The sequence below is a fragment of the Pteropus medius genome, unplaced genomic scaffold, assembly GCF_902729225.1.
Source record: "Pteropus medius unplaced genomic scaffold, Ma_sr-lr_union100, whole genome shotgun sequence".
NCBI lineage: Eukaryota > Metazoa > Chordata > Mammalia > Chiroptera > Pteropodidae > Pteropus > Pteropus medius.
Window position 1 is genome coordinate 4,883,754 of NW_024352783.1, and position 21,119 is coordinate 4,904,872.

Below are 21,119 nucleotides of genomic sequence, written 5' to 3' on the forward strand. Positions count from 1 at the left end.
CACACCCTTGTCCCAGAGGATGGCCCAAAATAAAAGTGCTCTCCTGACCTGGCCTCAGTACATTACCTATGATCCTTCATAACTGTGTTACTCGAAGTATCGGTCTGCAGACCAGCAGAATCAGCACTGCTTGAGAGCTTGTCCATAAAGCAGATGCTCAGGCCCCATCCCAGACCCAGCAAAGCAGAATTTGTGTTAACAAGAGCCCCGTGTGATTCGTATGCATGTCAGGGTTTGAGAAGTCCTGCATCTATAACTCATGCTTTTGCTCAGCCCTACCTATTTCATGTAGCCACTGATTCCACGTAGTCACTACATTGTAGTAGGCTGTGCGGTTTATAAGTAAGGAGAGGAAAGGAAGAGGGACCAGGCCAAACATACCTACCCATGTGTTCACTTAAAAACTGAAGGAGACATTAGATTGGAAATAGGTAACAACTGTGGAGAGAAGAGCCCGGGGAAGAATCTGCAAAAGTGGAGGACCTTGCCAGTAGCCGCCTGTAGACATCTGGTTTGTGGTCTCAAGGAAACAGACAGTGATATCAATTTTTTGAAATGACAGGCATTTTGAGTGCCTCCTGCTCATGAGCACTTTGAGAAATATCATTTGAGAAACCTTGATTTGCACCTGAAGGAGGACACAATCAAGCTGACCATTCCTCTAAGCTGTGACCTGCCAAATGGGCTGTGGGCTGGAGGAAAACAGCCTTATTTCTGCCACTCATGTCTGGGCTCCTTTCCACTCCCTTTTGTGCCCCAGCCCCTGGTGTGAGACTTAGGGCTCCCCTGTCCAGCATCAGGACCTCCCCTCTAAGCTTGGCTAACTGGGGTCCCTCTGGGAGGTCAGAACATATGAAGCCAAAGCCCCTATTCCTTCTTTTCTACCCTGCTCTTCCCAGCCTGCATCTTCTTTTTCTTTTCTTTCTCGCTCTTTTTTTTTCAGGAGCTGCCAGATGTCAAATTGCTCCATATTCTGTGGCTTCGGGATCCAGGCAAATGTCCATGAAGGAGATGATTGTAGCCACTGAAATGCGGCATGAACCCTGGATTCTGTTGTGGGCGAGTTTGTTGAGAGATTTGAAATGACTCTCCTGGGAGATGGTTGTCAAATTTTTGGTGTGTTCAGGAAATGTCTGCCACATTTAACATCAACATTTTCAAACTGCAAGTGAGTGAAGTGTTGAATTGTAACAATGAGAGAGTGAAATGAATGGATTGCAGTGCCAACGCTGAACCAGCTTGGGTAATAGAAGTAACTCGTTTTGTAATTAAAAAAAATTCTTTGGTATGGTACGACTGTTCCTGGTGCTTTGCTGCATAGAATATAAATCCCATCCTGATATCATGTGAAGCCACAATATGTGGAAAACTTTATGTGTGGATCATGGGTGGAAAGAATTGTGTGCCTCTTGGCTATCTGCCGTCGCTCATATTTCAAGTTCCAAAAGGCTTGAAGTCAATCAAAATATAGTTAATATGCTTCTAATCACTCCCTTACTCAATATCACAGAGTATGTTGCTCAAGGGTTCAAAGCATTTATGTTACTTTCACTATGACTCTCAGCTGCTTAAGATCCTACTCAAATTTAACTTCCTCCCTGAGGCCTCCCTCCCATCTGAGGTTAGTATCTCCTGTCTTCTGCTTAGTCTTGCCTGGCTACATGAAAGCAAGTGTGAGCCAACATTGAGGTCCCTGTTTCCTACAGGCTGACTGTTCAGTTCCATATACTCTCTCTGTTAATCTTTCTACCATGTTTACAAAAGAAGAAACAGGAGCTCAGCTACATCACACAACTTGCTCAAGGTCATGAGGCTGTGAAGGGGCAGACCAGGATTTTGTGCTCCCAGAGACTGTTCTTTTCTCCACACCAAACGTTCTCAAAGTGGGGTCTCTGGAGCCACAGCATCATCTTCATCTGGGAATTTGTTAGAAATATAAGTTCTCAGGCCCCACCCCAGAATCAGAAACTCTGGGACTGGGCACACACATATATCAAAACCAAAATGGAAGAGGGCCTGTGATTTTGGTGTACTTGTCCCATCTGAGCTTAGTGTCCTGTGATGTCTTATTTTAACCACTAGGCTGTAAGTTCTCTGAAAGCAGGACTTCTGCCTTACCCATCACTGAGCCAGGCACTGTACTAAATGCTGCTGTGGAAATCTAACAGTAACAGCTAATATCATAGAGCTTTTACTATATGCCAGACAGTACACTAAACCTCCCTGGGATCTATTCAGATTAATCTCAGAATAACCCTCAGAGGCAGGCACCATTCCCTGCCTTTTATAGATGAGGACACTGAAGAAAAGAGAGGAAACAGCTTGCTCAAGTTCCAATGTATTGCATAGAGAAGCCAGAATGTGAACCCAGGAGTCTGACTCAGAGCCCAAGCTATTCCCAGCAGCCTCTCCTGCTCAGCACATGCTGATTGAATTGATGCTAATATCTGGACCCTTCCATACATATGGGGAGGAAAGTCTGAAATGTAAAAGTGAAGAAAAGTTTGCATACAGAACAGCTTAAGGGGAGAGAGAGAGGGCTCGGATTTCCAGCAGAAAGGAAAGCATGATTTTCTTAGGGAACCAAAAATGAATTCTCAAGCACCTAATGTCATTTCTGATAGATCTGACTAACTTGACTTCTGATACAGGGGCGGTGCAAAATCCACTCAGTTCCATTGGTTCTAAAGGCATCTGAATGTCTCAGATCCCTACACTAGAAGGTTCAGCCTTCTGGGCAGTCAGGGGAAGGATTAATGGAGTGAAGGAAGAGGACTGTCTGCAGGTTAGGGCTCCAGGAGAGATGCTTGAATTCAAACCACTTAGTCCAGGTGATGACTGTGCTGCTTAGAATCTGTGTAACATTTGTCATAAGCCACTCATCCTCTCTGGGTCTCAGTGTCTTCATCTGTAAAGTGGCGATAATGATACCTGCTGTTTTGCTTATGTGCAGCTCAGATGAGATGGGGGCTATGAGATTACTTCATAAACAAAAAGCGATATCTGAGAAATTCAACATTCTTTGCTGTGACAACTGGGGAGTTGCAATGTAGGGAGGGCATCGAAGAGAAGCCTACCCGGTCCTGATTCCCAAAATGGATCCTTGTCTACGTGCACTTCCTTCCCCGGGACACATGTGTGTGCTTTCTCGGCTCTTATTGCAGCATGCAGGCCTGTTCCTCTGAGGATGCAAGCAGGTTAGTTCATGGTCCTTTTGTAACAAGAACTTCTAAAGAGGAAGGGCTCAAGGCCCTAGGAGACCAGGGGCAGAGAGCCCCTTAAGGATGCCATGCTGTTTTGCATCCCAAACCTCAAAACAATGGCATTCCCAGCCTGGATTTATAGAATCTCATTTAGATATCTGGGTTTCCCCCACTGAACAGTCGCTCCCCACTCTCCTCACTCATCCCTCTTCGGGCACCAAAGGCCTTTCTAAAATGTCTTCACCTTTCACGGAACACCAGCACTCAAATCCCCCATTCCAAACAAATGAGAAAGAAACCTTTTCCTCCAGGTTTTGCTTGTGCCCCGGCCACCCGAAGCCAGGATAAAATTTCCAGGCAGCGCATGTGTGTGTAATTGCTTCCTGAGAGGAAGACCGAGAGAGCCTGTTGCAAATGAGGTGTTAATGATGAGCGCCCCAGGATTTGTTACTGTAGCAAAGTCCCATCTGGATTGACTACATTAAATTGCTTTTTATGTGAATGTGGCCCTTTAATAGAGTCCCTCCCTGCTTTGTTAGGGAGCATCCCACCATAGGAAAACAAAACAATGCAAAGAAGTGAAACAAACCCCACCCCCTCTGCTCTGTGAATAAGGGCCATCATGTTGGTTTACATTATCTGGGTGTCTTGCAAATCTTGTTACCATATCCGGGGCAGGGGCTCTGTACGGAGAAAGAACTTGGAGATTTTGTTAGTGGACTATTACTTCAAACGTCAACAGTTGGGACTTTGATGAGAAATCAGAATATCTGGTGTTTAGTCTGAAATCTGAGGGTAGAGGAAACCAATTAACTTGAACAAAGTTCTGCAAGATCTACGAGTAGTAGGTTTTTCACCTCTAAATTAGGTTTAATAATTGCTTTTGAATGAAATATTACTCTACTATGCTGCTGGTCCTTTCTCATTTTAATCTTATAAAAACTCTCTAAAATGACATCTTAGATCCAAAGAATAATAGCACTAAAAGGAACTGTAGATCAAGTTTAAGTTCCACCACCTCGTTTTATTAACAAGGAGACAGAAGCTCAAAGATGTAGTGTTCTATCCAAGGACAACAAATTGCTCAGTGGTTGAATGAGGACCGGAGCCCTGGTCTTTAACTTCAAAGGGAGTTGGCTGTTGGTTCTATTTTTGGCTAAAAAGAACTTTACTAATTTTCAATCCCTCCCATTGCAAATGACTCCAGTCTCATCCTCCTACAAAGCAAAGGATTTCACTGGTGTAGAGTGTGGCTGGGGCTCTGAAATTCTCTCCCGACTTGGACATCTGCCACACCTCTCTTCTAGTTGTCCCATGTGCCCAGGACATAAGTCATCCTATTGGCTATAGACATGGCCTTGGGAATCCTAGCCAGCCAGGGAAAGCATCTGTGTAAGGAAACAAGCATCTGGAATGCAGGAGATGTAAGTTGAACCAGCTGAATCAAAATAAAGTTCTAAAGTTTCTCAACCATGACAATAATTTAGTCTTTCCTTTATGAAGATAGGACAATTAGCCAGATACAAATGAGAATACTTAGAGCTTTCCTGTGGAGTGGAGACCTGTTGGTTGTTTTTAATACTATCAGAGAAGTGACAGTCTTGATGATATGGTTCCTCTAAAAGGTCACATTCCTGGTCCAAATTTGGATTCATTACAGCCACCTGACTGTGCTCAAATAAAAGCTTCCTTTATCTCATTAGAAGGCAAAAAGAAATTTCTAGAATGTTTGCAGGATGGGGCAGATGGAGATGTTAATGTTTTCTAAATGCTTGTTGATGTTCATCTATATTCTGAGAGGGGATTGGGCTGTGGAGCATTGTGGTGAACACAACTGGATATGTTTCATTAAGACTGCACCTCCGTTTTTTAATTAACTTCTTGTTCCTGTCTTTGGTGAAATATTAATTATTTTTTAATCATCACTGGGATGCACTTTAAGGAGAAGCAGCTGGAATCATCCAACCTTAGTTTCATTATACAGATAGGTGTTATAATAATTAACTTAATTAGCTTGTCACTGCTTGCATAAAATATGACTGTATTTGGAGAACAGATATTGCTTTGCTGGTCCAAGGTTAATTAAAAAATAGAGTGTGCAAAAGGTCAGATTAAATGGAGTTGGCGATACCCTGATATCTGGCCAGCATGACAAAGAATGTTTCTGCAGTGGGCCGTGACCAGAAACCAGTCATGGCAGAGTTCTGAAGCTGTCTGTGGGGGAGTCAACATTATCATATCCAGTGTGCTGCAGCCCATCTATGGTGGTCTCTTCTCTCTCTATGCCAGGGGTTCTTATTTTGGGGTCCATGAACTTGCACAGGATGGAGGGGGAAATCAATGAGTCACTTTCTTTAAGTGGAAGATAGTTCTTTCTTATCTCTTGAGATCTGGATATACCTGAGTGCAAGGTAATAAGACCAAGAAAGAATGAGCTGTGCAGTATTCAGCTAACATTTACCAAATGCTTCCCATGTGCCAGGTACCAAGCCAAGTGATTTACATTAATAACTCTCTGCATCCCCACCACAGTCCTGTGAGGCAAACGGTATTATCCCTATTTTAGAGTTGAGGGAACAGTCCCAGAGAGCTTAAATATCTTGTCTGAGGTCACACAGCTAGTGAGTGGTAGAGTGGGTTTGAACCCAGGTAGTTTGGCTCCAGAGGCTAATTCACAATCACTAATCCTAATAATTGCTTTTGAATGAAATATTATTCTTCTATGCCGCCTCGTCATAATATTAATGAAAACAAGTAGTATTTCTTGGGGAGAGGAGACTTTATAAAACACAGACTCATTTCTCCAGAAGCAGGATCCTTTGTAATGAGAAAACTGCTACTAATCAGTTTAATCTGAATTAAAATGCTACAGAACTCATATGGGTTTGGAAGAATAATTCTGTTCATTCCTTGTCAATATATAGGTGTGTATAATGGGTATAACTGTTTTGTTTTGTAATTATGTGGCAGTATGAAAGGTTGATTTGGTTTCATAATCAGTCAAACCTTCTAACGACTCATTTGGAAGAGTAAATGTGTTTTGCAGAAAAATTTCCAGCTTTAGAGACATTGAGATAAGAACATACTGCATTACTTGAAAACGGCTCATCTAATAATGGAAATCTGGAGAATAATGGAAATCTCAAACTTAGGTGGTTACAAAATAGTGGGAGACATTGTTGGCATCAGCCCTGAGCTGTAACTGTGCTCTTTGGTGATTGGAAGGGAACTTCGTGTTCAACAGATGGTACCTGCATTATGGACTGAGATGGACTATGAATGACCTGGAAGATTTATCCACGTTTCTAAGAAAATGATCTCAAAACCATTTACTCTGATTTCTCATGGCCTCCTGGGTTTGATTTCATATGATGGTTTGCTGACTTTCTCAATTGGAGTGACTTAAAATTATTTTAAACTTAACCGTGTGCTCAACACTGCTATTATTTTACTTTAGGCTGTTATTAATTTGCTCTAGAGTGATGTGTGGTTTGGATTGAATTGTGCCGATGTGGTTTGTCATGTATGATGCTAAATGTAGGACAGAAGCTTGAGAAGGAGGAAAATGAGAATGTGGAACAAAAAATGTCAGTTAATATTATTGTGGCTATGAGTAATGTGTCATATGCTGCTACTATTTGGATCAATATTATCTCTTTTTTAGATTACATGATCCAAAAGGTGAGAAGAAATATAGAAATAAGAGAAGTCATTATAGCATTTATACATATAGGAACAAACATAAGGTCCAGAAAAAAAGTGATAAAATGCAATAATATATACAACATGTCTTGTATGTATTATTATGGGAGTAGCGATGTCTGGAAAGAGAAGCAAACTCTAGGGTCAGAGGCAGCATGACTCTGAGAATCAGACACCCTCAGTCTTCCCATATTAGTGCTCCCTTTGCTTGAGTTGTTGAGAAGACAGGTGGGAGACATCATCACCTGGGCAGCAAGGAGCACTTCGAGGAATGCCCCTGTAAGGTGAATGGATTAACAAATGGTGGTATATTCTTATTATGAAACAAATTGTCAATACACACAACATGGGTGGATTTAAAAGGCCTTATGCTAAGTGAAAGAATCTAATCTCAAAAAGTAACATATTATATAATTCCATTTACGTGACATTCTAAAAAAGACAAAACTGTAGTGACAACAGATCAGTGGTTGCTAATGGTTAGAGCTGAGGTGACTAAAAGTGGCAGCGTGAAGAGTTTTTTGAGAAGTAATCATTGTAGTAAACCACACATGAATCTTTATACAAATTCATAGAATTGTAAACAAATATACAGAAACTTCCTGTATGTTAATTGAAAAACAAGTATTGAGAGATCATTATAATTTTAATTAAATTATTTCCATATTTCTATTCTAACACTTGCTTAAAACAGTATCACAAAGATTTACTATGTATCTTTTATGTTAAATTGGTGCCATAGTATTTTGTATCTGAGGTTTTATGTACAGGGTTTACCAAGAAATAATAAAAGAGTCTAGAATAGGGATCCCCAACCCCCAGGTTGCAGACTAGTACTGGTCCTTGGCCTGTTAGGAACTGGGCTGCACAGCAGAAGGTGAACAGTGGATGAGCAAGTGAAGCTTCATCTGTATTTGTAGCTGTTCCCCAGCGCTATCATCACTGCCTCAGCTCTACCTCAGATCATCAGGCATTAGATTCTCATAGGAACACTGGTCCCTGGGGACTGCTGGTCTAGAAGGCTTATAGGATTTGTTGCTTTTTGGGGGGACCTCTGTCAATGGAGCCCCAGGATAGACATATAGGCAAATGTCAGTTGGGAGATGGGGCCAATCCCAGGAGAACACTCTTAAGAAATCAAGGCATTTTCCTAATTCAACCTAGCTCTTCTCAAACCATGCCTCCATTCTATGAACAAAGATCATGCAAAAAAAATGGGGTAGGTACATATTTGTTTTACTGGGATTTCAGTTACCTAAAGTAATGGGGGTTTACTAAAAGTGTATACAAGCATAGACCTCCAGGAAAAGCCAGATAAAAAGGTCCCAAGAAGAACAGGAAGCAGTGGTGGTTATGAATCCAGGATGGCTCAATGAACTGCCATGGCTGGAGCTGGTGAATCTTTGCTGCGAGTTCCCCTACTAATCATAATACAGCTCATTTTCTCAAGTCTGGTGCTTCCTGTCTAATTACTAACTGGCTTATTCCCTCTCCTGATTTTTCATATACTTTCTTTATAGCTTTTGTTCACTCCTAGATCTGCTTCCTTATAGCTTTAGCTAATGGCTGAAATTATACCTCAGCTCAGCTATCACTGCTAACTGTACCTTTCTTGATGCATCGAATGTGGCCCAGCTCATGCTTTTGTGCCATCCCACATCACAGATTGCTGGCCAACTCACGAATTGGCTGTCCCTTGGTTCCAGTGCCTACTTCAGGTCTAATTAGCTGTCACTAGGTGAAGAAATAGTCACCAGGCCTATATTATGCTTCATCTTCATGAGATAGTCTCACTTAAAGAGGCTGTGGGCTTGGAGGTCCTGTGGTAAACCCATCTAGCACAATATTCCACAAGCAGCAAGCCAGATATGATGGAGCACAACAAAATAATACATTTTGTTTAAGAGACAATATACATGTGCTGAGAACTATAAAGGATCTGGGAGTTTACCCTATTTGTAGGCTATTAGGTTGACCTATTAGTGGTTCATGGATGTTGGTAGAAGACATGAGACTCTTGGGTCCAAGACAAAGGGCTTTAAGATAGCACAGCAGACAGCATGAGCTTCATGTTCATGTCAGTTCCCTGTGGCCCCCGTGGGGAGTGATGTAAATAAGCCTAAATGGTTGCCTTTATAAACATCTAATGGCTCTAAAGGAGAGGAACACTGAGCTTGGGGGAGTCACTGTTTTTCTATTGAATGGTTAGCATGTCTATTCTCTGGCCAGGAGGGCATGGTAATTCATCCCTCAAGGTTGCTTGCTGCAAACACAACCTGAGAAATGGACCAGGCAAAGAGTGGTCAGGATCTTGCATTCTTGGCATACCCAGCTAGAGCATGCAGGGTCACTCAAGGCTCATGGTAGTGGTGGATTGCTACTTCTAGCAATAAATGTCTCTGCCAATGTAGAAACAATGGAGAGTGCATTCAAACAATAACTAGGGTATAAATAATCTCTATTTTCTACCACAAAGTATTTCTAGAAACTTCATCATTATAATATTACAAAGTTAAATTGTTCCCATTTTCTTCTACTCTCAAGCCTGCCAGCCTCCCACTAGAACAAAAATATTTTAGCTAACTATAAGACTGCAATTACACTTGTGGCCATGGGATGGCATACTGTCAAAAGTCAATTTTTTTTCTGGGAGAATGTTTCATTCTTCCCAGCTTAATGCAGAGGTGGAGAGATGAGGCAAGGGCTCATTGCCATAATTCAACAAGAACTGACAATAATTTAAGAGTAGCCTACCTGACGCAGTTATTACGCATCACACACACCTCTCTCAGCACGTTGGGTCCCATTTTACTTCTAGGGTCTCAGCCTTGATCTCCTGAAGGTAATAGGCAAATCCATCCACCTCAACAGGAATCTGAAAAATGACTTCAGTCTATGAAGCTACTTTCTCTTTTGTCTATGATCAAATCACAAGTTCTTCTCCTCTGGGTGATTTATCAGTCTTTTATGGAATCCATTTGGTGATTCATGGTGCAGAGATCCTCTTCCTATACTGGAAGACAGGTCACGTTCCTGGGGTTGCTCTCATAGGCACATGTAAAACCTGGCTTGATGGTAAGAGTGTCCCTTCACTGAGTGCTTCCTACATACCAGGCAGTGTGCTAAATGCTATAAGGGAGATAATTTTATTATCAAATTTTATAGTTAGAGTAACTGATACTGATAAAGATCACAATAACTAGCAATTGGTGAAGCCAAGTTTTGAACTCAGCGCTAGAGGCTGACCAACTCTTCACCCCTGTTATGTTCTTGGATATGGGGGGCCCGAAGTATCTTGGTACGTCCCACTGTGGGCTGAGTGCAGCTGCAGTGCCATCTGGGGGAAATGGCACTGTTTTTAGAGTCAGGTGATCTAAGATTAAGCTTCCTAATCACAGTGTACCAATCTAGATTACTATGTTACCTTGCGAACAAGTGCCTGCTTCTTCTCAGGAAACCAAGACTGGGCCTTTCTACTTAACAGGATTATTGAGATATTAAGATGACCATGAGAGTACTTTATAAACTATAAAGCAGTTCACAGATAGAAGACAATAACAAATTGTTATTTGGTCTCAAATATCCAAGAGTACAGACTCTGGCTTCAATAGGAGCTTGGCTATCAATGAGACAACTAACTTTAATTTCTGGGGGCCACATAGCTTTCCTTTGGTTTATTGCTTCAGACTAATGATTGATGATTTTCCTGTGCTGAGAAAGATGCGGAGGCCTCCTTGGACTTGTTGAACTGATCAATGCAACAGTTAGGGGAAAGGAGAGAGCTTGTGTTCATGCCTAATTATGCCATGCTGGCCTTCAGGTGAAGCAGACATAAATGAAGACAGAGTATTACGCGGTGGCCCTCAAGAGTCTGGAGAAGCTCCAGGCATAGGCATCTGGCAGGACTTCTCTTGTGGTGATTCCTTCAGTATCAGAGGAGTTCTCAAGTACATTGAACTACTCACAGTGGGAGACTTTATTCTTCCACTGTACCAGCAGCTTGGAAAACTTGTCATCCTGGAGGCGTGCCTAGGCCTGCCTTCTGGAATGGAGAACTGGGCTGGGAGCCATAATGAGAAGCAAATCTCCCTGGATTGGGGCACACGATGTGATGAAAAGCTTTGACAGTGGATGAGATAAGGAGTGCTAACTGGAAGCATGCGTGGCTGATCCCATAACTTGCAGCATGGCTTCTATTAAAACCAGGCCTCCTGTCCCATCATTCACACAAGTTTTTCTTAATCTGTGCCCATCAGTTTAGAAAACTGTTAGGAGAGTAACATTGACCAAAGCTCAGGGCTGTGACTCTGAGGAAGTGATCCTTGATGTGCAGGTTATGGGGCAGTGACATCTGAAATGGTCTTTGGGAAAAAATTGGGGGCTCACATTAAATATGACTCAGTCTGGGTGGTCAGGCAAACCCACCAGGGACTTATGTGAGAGGCCCAGAGTTTTCACCACTCTCCATACACAAAAGTGTTTTCAAAGCAGTTCATTTTTTTTGGAACTCCTATTTGTAATATAACCCCCTCCTCACATTAAAACAAATTTAAACATATTTAAACAAACAAAACACCCATAGTTTCACTCATCAGAAATAACCATTGTTTACATTTTAGCATTTATCTTTCTAATATTATTACTACACGCACATATGCAGATAAATATAGGATCATACCATAGATCCACACTGTCTACTATGCAACCACATGCGACTGCTCAAATTAGAATTAATTAAAATAAATAAAAATAGAAATTCAGTTTCTTAATTACACTAGCCACATTTCAAGTACTCACATGCCATATGTGGCTACTGGGTAGTGCAGATAGACTATTTCCACCAACACAGAATGTTCTACTGGATAGCACCATGAATAGAGGCAGTCTTATAATTTTTTTCTCCCTATCTGTGATCATCTTTCACATAATAAAATATGACTGTACAGTATCCTTTTTAATGACTACACAGTATTCCGTGGTATGTATTTCTCTAATGTTCAAAATTCATATTACTTTCAATTTGTCACTATTATAACAATGATTCAGTAAACTTTCTAAAGGCTAAATGTTTATTTGCATGTATGGTTACTTCCTTACTATTACTTCCAGAGCAGTTTGCACAGTTTTTAGGCTTTTTTCATACCTATTACAGAATTACCTTCCAGAAAGAATGCATACATTTGTATTCCTCACAAGTAGGGTATGAAAATACCTCTTATTCATAAGACCCTATTAAAAGAAATTAAAGAAGATACCAAGAAATGGAAAAATATTCTGTGTTCTTGGATTGAAGAATCAACATAGTTAAAATGACCACATTACGTAAAGCATTATACAGATTTAATGCAATCCCCATCAAAATCTCATTGGAATTTTATAAAGAAATAAAACAAAAAAAACATCAGATTTGTATGGAAGCACAAAAGACCCCAAATTGCCAAAGCCATCCTGAGAAAAAAGAATGAGGCTGGAGGCATCACTCTGCCCGACTTCAAATTATACTACAAAGCAATAGTAATCAAAACGACATGGTATTGGCAGAAAAACAGACACAATAGACCAGTGGAACAGAATTGAGAGTCCAAAAGTAAACCTATATATATATATATATATGGGCAAATAATTTTTAACAAAAAAGCCAAAAACATACAGTGGAGAAAGGAAAGCCTCTTCAATAAATGGTGCTGGGAAAACTGGAAAGCCACCTGCAAAAGAATGAAACTAGACTGTTGTCTACCACCACACACCAAAATTAACTCTAAATGAATTAAAGACCTGAATATAATACCTGAAACAATAAAACGCATAGAAGAAAACATAGGAACTAAACTAAAGGACCTTGAACTTAAAGAGGATTTTATGAATTTGACCTCAAAAGCAAGGGAGGTAAAAGCTAAAATAAATAAATGGGACTATATCAAACTAAAAAGCTTTTGCTCAGCAAAAGAAATCATCAACAAAGTAAAGAGACAGTCATCTGAATGAGAAAATATATTTTCAAGCAATGCCTCCTATTAGGGCCTAATATCCAAAATATATAAAGAACTCATACAACTCAATAACAACAAAAAACAAACAATCCAATAAAAAAATGAGCAGAGGACCTGAACAGACACTTCTCCCTAGAAGATATACAAATGGCCAACAAATATATGAAAAGATGCTCGACATTGGTAGATATTAGGGAAATGCAAATCAAAACCACAATGAGATACTACCTCACACCTGTTAGAATAGCTATAATCAACAGGACAAGTAATAACATGCTGGAGAGGATGCGGAAAAAAAGGAACTCTCATACACTGCTGATGGGATTGCAAATTGGTACAGCCACTGTGAAAAACAGTATGGCGGTTCCTCAAAAAACTAAGAATTGATCTACCATATGATCCAGCAATCTCTCTACTGGATATTTACCCCAAAGACTTGAAAACCCATATCTGAAAAGATATTTGCACATTGATATTCATAGCAGCATTATTCACAGTGGCCGGGACATGAAAGCAACTGAAGTGTCCTACGATAGATGATTGGCTAAAGAAGCTGTGGTACATATATACAATGGAATATTAGTCAGCCATAAGAAGAGATGAAATACTGCCATTTGCAACAACTTGGATAGACCTCGAGATAATCATGCTAAGTGAAATAAGCCAGACAGAAAAAGTTAAAAACCACATGATATCACTTATACGTGGGATATAAACCTAACAGCAACAAATGAACAGGACAAACAGAAACTTATGAACATGGGCTATAGACTAGTGGTTACCAGAGGTTAGGGGGTGGGGAAGGAGGGGGTAGGTAGACGGCGTAAAGGGGGTCAAATAGATGGTGACAGAAAGAAATCTAACTATGGGAGGTGAACACACAGTGTAAATACATATATGCCTTACTGTTAAAGTATACAGTTGAAACTTATTGGATTTCACTAACCAATGTCATCATTAAATGAATGAATGAATGAATGAATGAATGCACGCATGAATGCATGAATGAATGAATAAATAAATAAATAAATAAAATTTAAAAAGACCTCTTAATCTAACTTAACCAACAATTTAGAAGATTATTGCCACTTTGATAGTTGAAGCAGCATTCTCTCAAAGATGTTTTGCTTTGCTATTCTTGGATTTATAGTAGGGTTTATCTGGGTTTATACCCACTTGTTTTCTTTTGTGACTTGCTTTTGCTGAGATTTTACCAGAAATATTTATTCTTTTCTAATTGATTCATACAAGTTCTTTATATGTGGGGCATCAAGTCTTTACCTCATAACTTACAAAGTTTTTTGTTTGTCATTCGCTTTAATTTTTTAAAAAAGTTTACAAATATTCTATAATTATATTTAGTTAAATCTCAGTGTTTTCCTTTTAGATTTCTGCCTTTGATAAGACATTTTAGCTTTACCTTGCTAAAAACTATATATAAATGTTTACTATGTTTTATAGTTTACTTTTTAAAAAACACTTAAACTTTAGTACGTCTGGAATTTATTTAGGGTGTCATGTGAATTTGATAATTACATTTACTTTCTAAGTAGTTAGCCAGTTTTCCTTAAACCACTTGTTGAATTATTTATTCAATTTTTCATTGACTTTAAGTTTCACCTTTATCAGAATTACATGGTGTGTATATATATATACATATATATATACATATATATATGTATATATACATATATATACACACACACACATATATATATATATATATATATATATATATATATATATACATACACACATACTTGAGTCTGCTATTATACTTTATATTCTATTTTATTACTCTTTCTAATTTGGTAAAAGTAACATATTGCTTTAATTACTGTACTATATATTACAGGTTAATATTTGTGTGGTAAATCCTTCTTGTAACTTCCTTTCCAAAATATTTTTGGCTTTTCTAGTGTGCATATTCTTCTGTATAAATGTTTAAACCATTTCTGAAATTTCAGAAAATAATCCTGTCAGAATTTTTATTGGCATTGTTAACATAAAATTAATTTGTGAAAACAATATTGTATCAATATTAAATCTTCTCATCTAGAAATATGGTATATATTTTAATTTAGCCTTTTCTCGTATGTCTCTTAGCAAAGTTTTTCAGTTGTTTTCTTCATGTAGGCCCTGAATATTAATTATTAATTTCACTCCCACTTTGCCAAAAACTTGGTTTTCATCAAGACACCCTTGGCTCTGGCTTCTGGGTGGGTGAAGTGGAGGGTGAATTGTACTGGGAGCCATGTGAGAAAGCAGATCTCCTGGACAGGGGCACATAATGTGATCTTTTAATTTTTTAGTGAGAAAAATGAAAACATCAAGACAAAAATTTTTAATTTTTGTTGCGAATGATATCTTTAAATAATATTATATTTGGAATATATCAGATATATATAAATGAGGTATAAATTTTGTATATTTATTTTGCAATTAGTTTTAATAGTGTATTTTTTTATTTGTTATAATAGTTTTTAGGTTAGATGTCTTGGACTTTACAAAGACAATCTTATCATTTGCAAGAAATGTTTGTCAATATGTAGAATTTCTACTTTTTTTCTTATTATAGGTCAAAATTGTATATTGCTTAAAAAGCATAGCTTTTTAAGACAGACAGACAGACTCAGGATAAATTCCACTGTACCACATACTAACTCAAATCTTCCTGCAATTTACCCAATTTCTGGGTCTAGTGCCCTCAATCGTAAAAAGGGATAATGATATCTACTTTATATGGATCTTCTGAGGATTAAAGGAAATATATCCAGTAAAGCACATAGCTCAGTACCTGGCACATACAGCTGCTATTATTGCTGTATGATTGCAGTTGGCTGGAATTCCAAGAACCGTAAGTATTAACTGTAATGGTGGACATCAGGCTTTAATGGTAATAGATCCACTGCTAAATAAGAATACCAGGCACTGTTGATGACAACGTTGATGGTGATGATGGTGATGATGATGACCATGACTAACATTTATTAAGCATTTGTGCCCCACACAGTACATTTACCAAAAGACTATTACAGAAAATTACTCCATCTTGCAAACGTGCCCCTAATCATATTGCTTTTATTCATTCATTCCATCATTCAATGAATTCATTCAAAATCATTTGTTGAACATGAATTGAATCTCTCGCTCAATATGCCTCAATTCTTACTACTACAGGGTTTGTAGTGAGATAAAGAATGGGGCTGGCCTTCCTCTGATGAAAGATCATTTATTCAACCGTCATTTACTGATGCTAGTAATAAAAAGATGGATAAGATGAGGATCTTGCCCTTGAGTCATTCATAGTTGAAAAAATCAGAGTACAAGGAGCATTATCCCAGAAGAACATGTAAAGGTCATGAGACCATAAAGAGAAAGAGCTTGTATAGGGAGGCAGAGGTCTTGATGGCTTGGGCTTGTTATGGTGTGGGAAGGAGACAGGGCTTCAAAAATGGGGGAGGTTAGGTAAGTCATGACACTAGGTGGGTAAGAGAAAAAAAGGAATGTTGGTGTTAGAAACAGCTTATGCAAATGCACAGAGGCACACTTGTGAAATAACCTATTCCTCTACAGTGTAGTTGAACTGAAAGTAGGTGGACTTTGTGATTAAATTTAATTTTAAGTAGCCTGGCTATAAATTAGAGCTTATCTTGGATGGTTTAATGAGGCCAGCAGAGTAAAGAAGGGAAACAATTGTGCTTTATTAATATGCATAGTCATGATATTTACTGGGGCTAAACAAAGATGAAGAAAGTAAATATAGTTTTCACTGGAAAAGACTGAGGACAAAATGAGGAACTGAAAGAATCTACTGCTTATAGGTGGAAACAAAGAAGGTATTAATTTTCTTTGAATTAGCTTGGTCTCTTTATTTTTCTCTTTCCATCCTTGTCTTTATCTTCTCCCAGACCCTTACTCAATAGCAGGTTTCTAGGCTGGGTGGATTTCCTAAAACACTGATGAGGAATATTAGCTAGGAGTATAGAGGAAGATTGTTTAACTTTCTCGCTAAAATCATACAAAAATAGTATACATGGGAGGGTTGTACCCCCTTGGCCTTTATTATCTGCTGGTGAATCCAGAATTTGGGGATTGATTCATTTGTCCTCCAGGGTCAGCTTCTCCTTTCACTCTCTAGCCTGCTTCCTTCTCAGGTATTTGGGTTTGGCAGGCTATTAATGGGTGGAACCCACAGACACAAGGGAATGATTTTATGGGCTTTCTTCTGGGCTCATGTACAATTTAAAAAAAATTCCTTTTGATCCTCTAAGATCCCAGCAGCCAACTCTGATTAACATCACCCAGAAGTTAGCTGCACTCAGAGCTTTCCTAGGGGCCTGGCTTCTCAAGTGCCAAGCTGTAGCCAATTCTGTCTCCTTCCTGCAACTGGAAGCAGAGGAGATGAAGAGATTCAAGCAAAAAGAAATGGCAAGTCAGATCATTAACATGTGAATTTGATCAATATTTACATCTGTGCAAAGTGTTTTGTACTGAAAAAATATCTTAGAAATTGCATTGCCATCTCCTCACCTCTAGATCGAATAGCTTAATCCTCAGTTCTTAGGTACAAAATTCCTGATTTGGAGCCTAGTAAGAATTTAAGACTGATCCTGTTTTGAAACTTCAGGCTGTTCTCCTGAAGTTCCTAGAGGTGTTTGGAACAGAGCTACTACCATTGCATACTGATTAATAGCAGGAAATGCGTGGAAAGTAGAAACCTGGGACTGCTTCAAACAGTAACCAGACTTGTGAGCCAGATCACAATCGTTGCCTAAATATGGGTCGGGCCAGGCTGGTGACCCAACTTCTTATCTGTCTTTTGACCAGGTCTGCCAGGCAGGGCATTTGATGACATTGCAAGCACTTACAGATACAAATAACATACATACAGATAAAACACAATAAAGTACAGATAAAATTATATTCATTATGAGTGTGATACCAGACTGGACCCATTCTTCTTCTGCTGCTGCTGCTTCTTCTTCTTCTTCTTCTTCTTCTTCTTCTTCTTCTTCTTCTTCTTTTTTATTTGACTTAAAAAAATTTTTTCTGGCTCACCTCCCTTGCCCTCTCAATTTTTTTGAGATATAATTGACACACAACATTATATAAGTTTAAGGTGTATAACATAATGGATATGATTACCACAATAACTTTAGTTACATCCATTACTTCATATAGTTACCAAATTTTTCCTTGCAATGGTAACTTTTAAGATTTACTATCTTAGCAACTTTCAAATATAGAATACAGTTTTGTTGACTGTAGTCATCATTATTATATATTACATCCCCAGAACTTATTTATCTTATAACTGGAAGTTTGTGACTTTTGACCACCTTCAACCAATTCCCTAACCCCCTAATTCTTAGTGTATCTTAACTGGCCTCTTGGTTAACTAATTCATTGAATTTGAGTAAGGCATTTGAGCTATGTATTCAGTTTCTCTACATAGAGAGGTAAAAACTGTGGATAGAATGACAACATAAAGTAGAAGAATTGTATTTTATTGAGCACATGGATCCAAAAGATGAAGAACAAAGATTAGCTTCAATCTAGGAGATTGTCTCTAATGGTGAACCATGGGGCTCTGCCCTATAGAACATTTTTACTTATGTCAAGTTGGAAAGCAGATTTTAGGCTCCTTGCTTCTGTGTATTACATGGTGGAAACATTATATAATGGAACTGAGCCCGTCAAATGAGTTCAAACCATGGGTCAGGTGTTTTGTGGCTGGGAACAGTGGAAGCAGGCCTTCTTTTTTTTTCTTTCCTTTCTTCCTCCACTTCCCCCTCATTTTCATCTTTATGGCATGTAAAAATTTATAAACTCTACACAGGGCTATTGAGAGATTAAGTGAGGTGAAGGGAAGTGGGTGAGGTAGTACCTATCATTCTTCGTATTCTTCGATCCTGGTCCAGAAGTTCAGGGAGGTCCAAGATCAAAGGCCTTCTGAGTGGTCCTAGTGAGAACAGAACTCAGACCCTAGTTCTCTTTCTTTGCATATTATGCTGACATTGTCTAGAAATACTCTTCGGGAGTGAGCACAAGCATTCAGTGCAATAAACGATGTTTATGGGGATCTTCACATGCTTGATGCACTCTTCTAATCAGGCAACCAGGCCTGGGATAAAGTAACTGCTGCTAACATGTACTTCTGCTGAGGAAAACGCATCAAAAAGACCAGCAGAGCTAAAAATAAGTGAGACATGAATGTATTCAGGCCACAAGATCGAGAACCGGCACTTTAGATAGGTTACCACATATGCCGAAAATGACTCAATGCTAAAGACTAACATTTTAGAGCTAAAAGAGACTACAAGAAATCATCTGGCCTAACTTTCCACTTGGATATGAAGAACATAGTACAGACAGATGATAGATGAGTTCTCAAGGTCGTCCAGTTAATTACTGGCATTGTTGGTTTCTTGATGCCTGGTCCACAATTCCTTCTACTCCATTACATTGTTCTGATTCTAATAATAATAATAGCAATGACTTACATTTATATAGCTCTCTACAATTTAAAAATCTTGGATGGTTTAATCAGGCTAGCATAGTAAAGAAGGGAAACAACCGTGCCTTGTTAATATTCATAGTCAGGCTATTGGCTGGGGCAAAACAAAAAATAAAGTAAGTACAGTTTTCACTGGGAGAAGATTGGGGACATAATGAGGAACTGAAAGATTCTACTACCTTTAGGTAAAAACAAAGGTGATATTAACTTTATTCAAATTTGCTCAGTCTCTTCATTTCTCTTCCCACCCTTGTCATCCTCTCCTTCCAAACCCTCACTTAGCAGCAGATTTCTTGGCTAAATAGATTTCTTACAACACTAATGAGGATGTTATATTTTATATTAAAAAGAGATAAGGCAAATATTATCCTCATGAGACAACAGAGGCACAGAGAGTCTAGATGATTTTCTAAAGAGCACATAGCTAATGAGTGATAGAGAGACAGATTCAAACTGAGGTTTCCTAGCTTATGGTCTAGTGCAGCGGTGCCTAAACTTTTTGGCACCAGAGACTGGTTTTGTGGAAGACAATTTTTCCATGGACTGGGTGGGGTGACGGTTTTGGGATGATTCAAGCGTATTACATTTATTGTACACGTTATTTCTATTATTACATACAACTCACCATAATGCAGAATCAGTGGGAACTCTGAGCCTATTTTCCTGCAACTAGATGGTCTCATCTGGGGGTGATGGGAGACAGTGACACCTGAAGTGTGTTGCTTATGTCCAGTCTACTTTATAATCTCGTTTTGGTTGCCATCACTGCAGTTCATAAAACTCTGCTTTATGAAGATAGGATGTTGCAAATGAAAGCAGGCTTTACAGTGCTTTTGTGGCAATCTCAGGACATTCCGCCTTGACTTTAGTCCAGAACATATGGAGATTTGAAGTTGTCTCAAATATACTTTTAAGGCTGCCGCCATTTGCAATCTCAAGTAGTTGATCCTTTTCTAGCATGGACAAAGTCAATTCACCTGGCTTATTCCCAAATGGGTTGCGGATCCATTCCTTCCCAGTTTTGGGGTCTTTTGTGGTTGGGAAGTAATACTCAAACTCTTTTGGAAGCTGAGATAGGTGATCATGCACCAGCTGAGAGAAAGAAGGCCTGGCTCAGTCTCTTTCAAGATTTCTGCTAATGTTTGAAAATTGTCAAAAATCCCAATGTTCATTTGTTGCCCCATAATTCCAGTTTGTCTTTGAATGCAGCCACTTAATTTGCCTTGAACATCATTGTCATTCTCCTCTGAAGTGACTGATTGAGTTGGTTAAGCAGGTTGAATATGTCACACAAGTAAGCAAGTTTTGTGACCTATTCTGTGTCACCAAAATGTGCTACTAGTGGTGACTGTTTTTCTAAAAGAAATCTCTGGGGTGGCTCTCATAACTCAAAAACTCTGGCCAGTGATTTACCTTTAGAAAGCCATCTCACTTCTGTGTGTAAGAGAAGACGTGTATGCTCTGTGTCCATCTCCTTATAGAGCTGCATGAACAGACATGAGTTAAGAGCATGTACTTTAATGTGTTTTATAATTTTAATCACATTCTGCAAAACACTGTTAAGTTCAGGTGACATTTTTCAGCTAGCCAGCGTTTCTGTATGGATGACACAGTGCATAGACTCATATTCAGAAGCGACCTCTTTGACTTGAGTGGTGAAACCAGAAATTTGTCCAGTCATGGCAACTGCTTGGTCAGTGCATA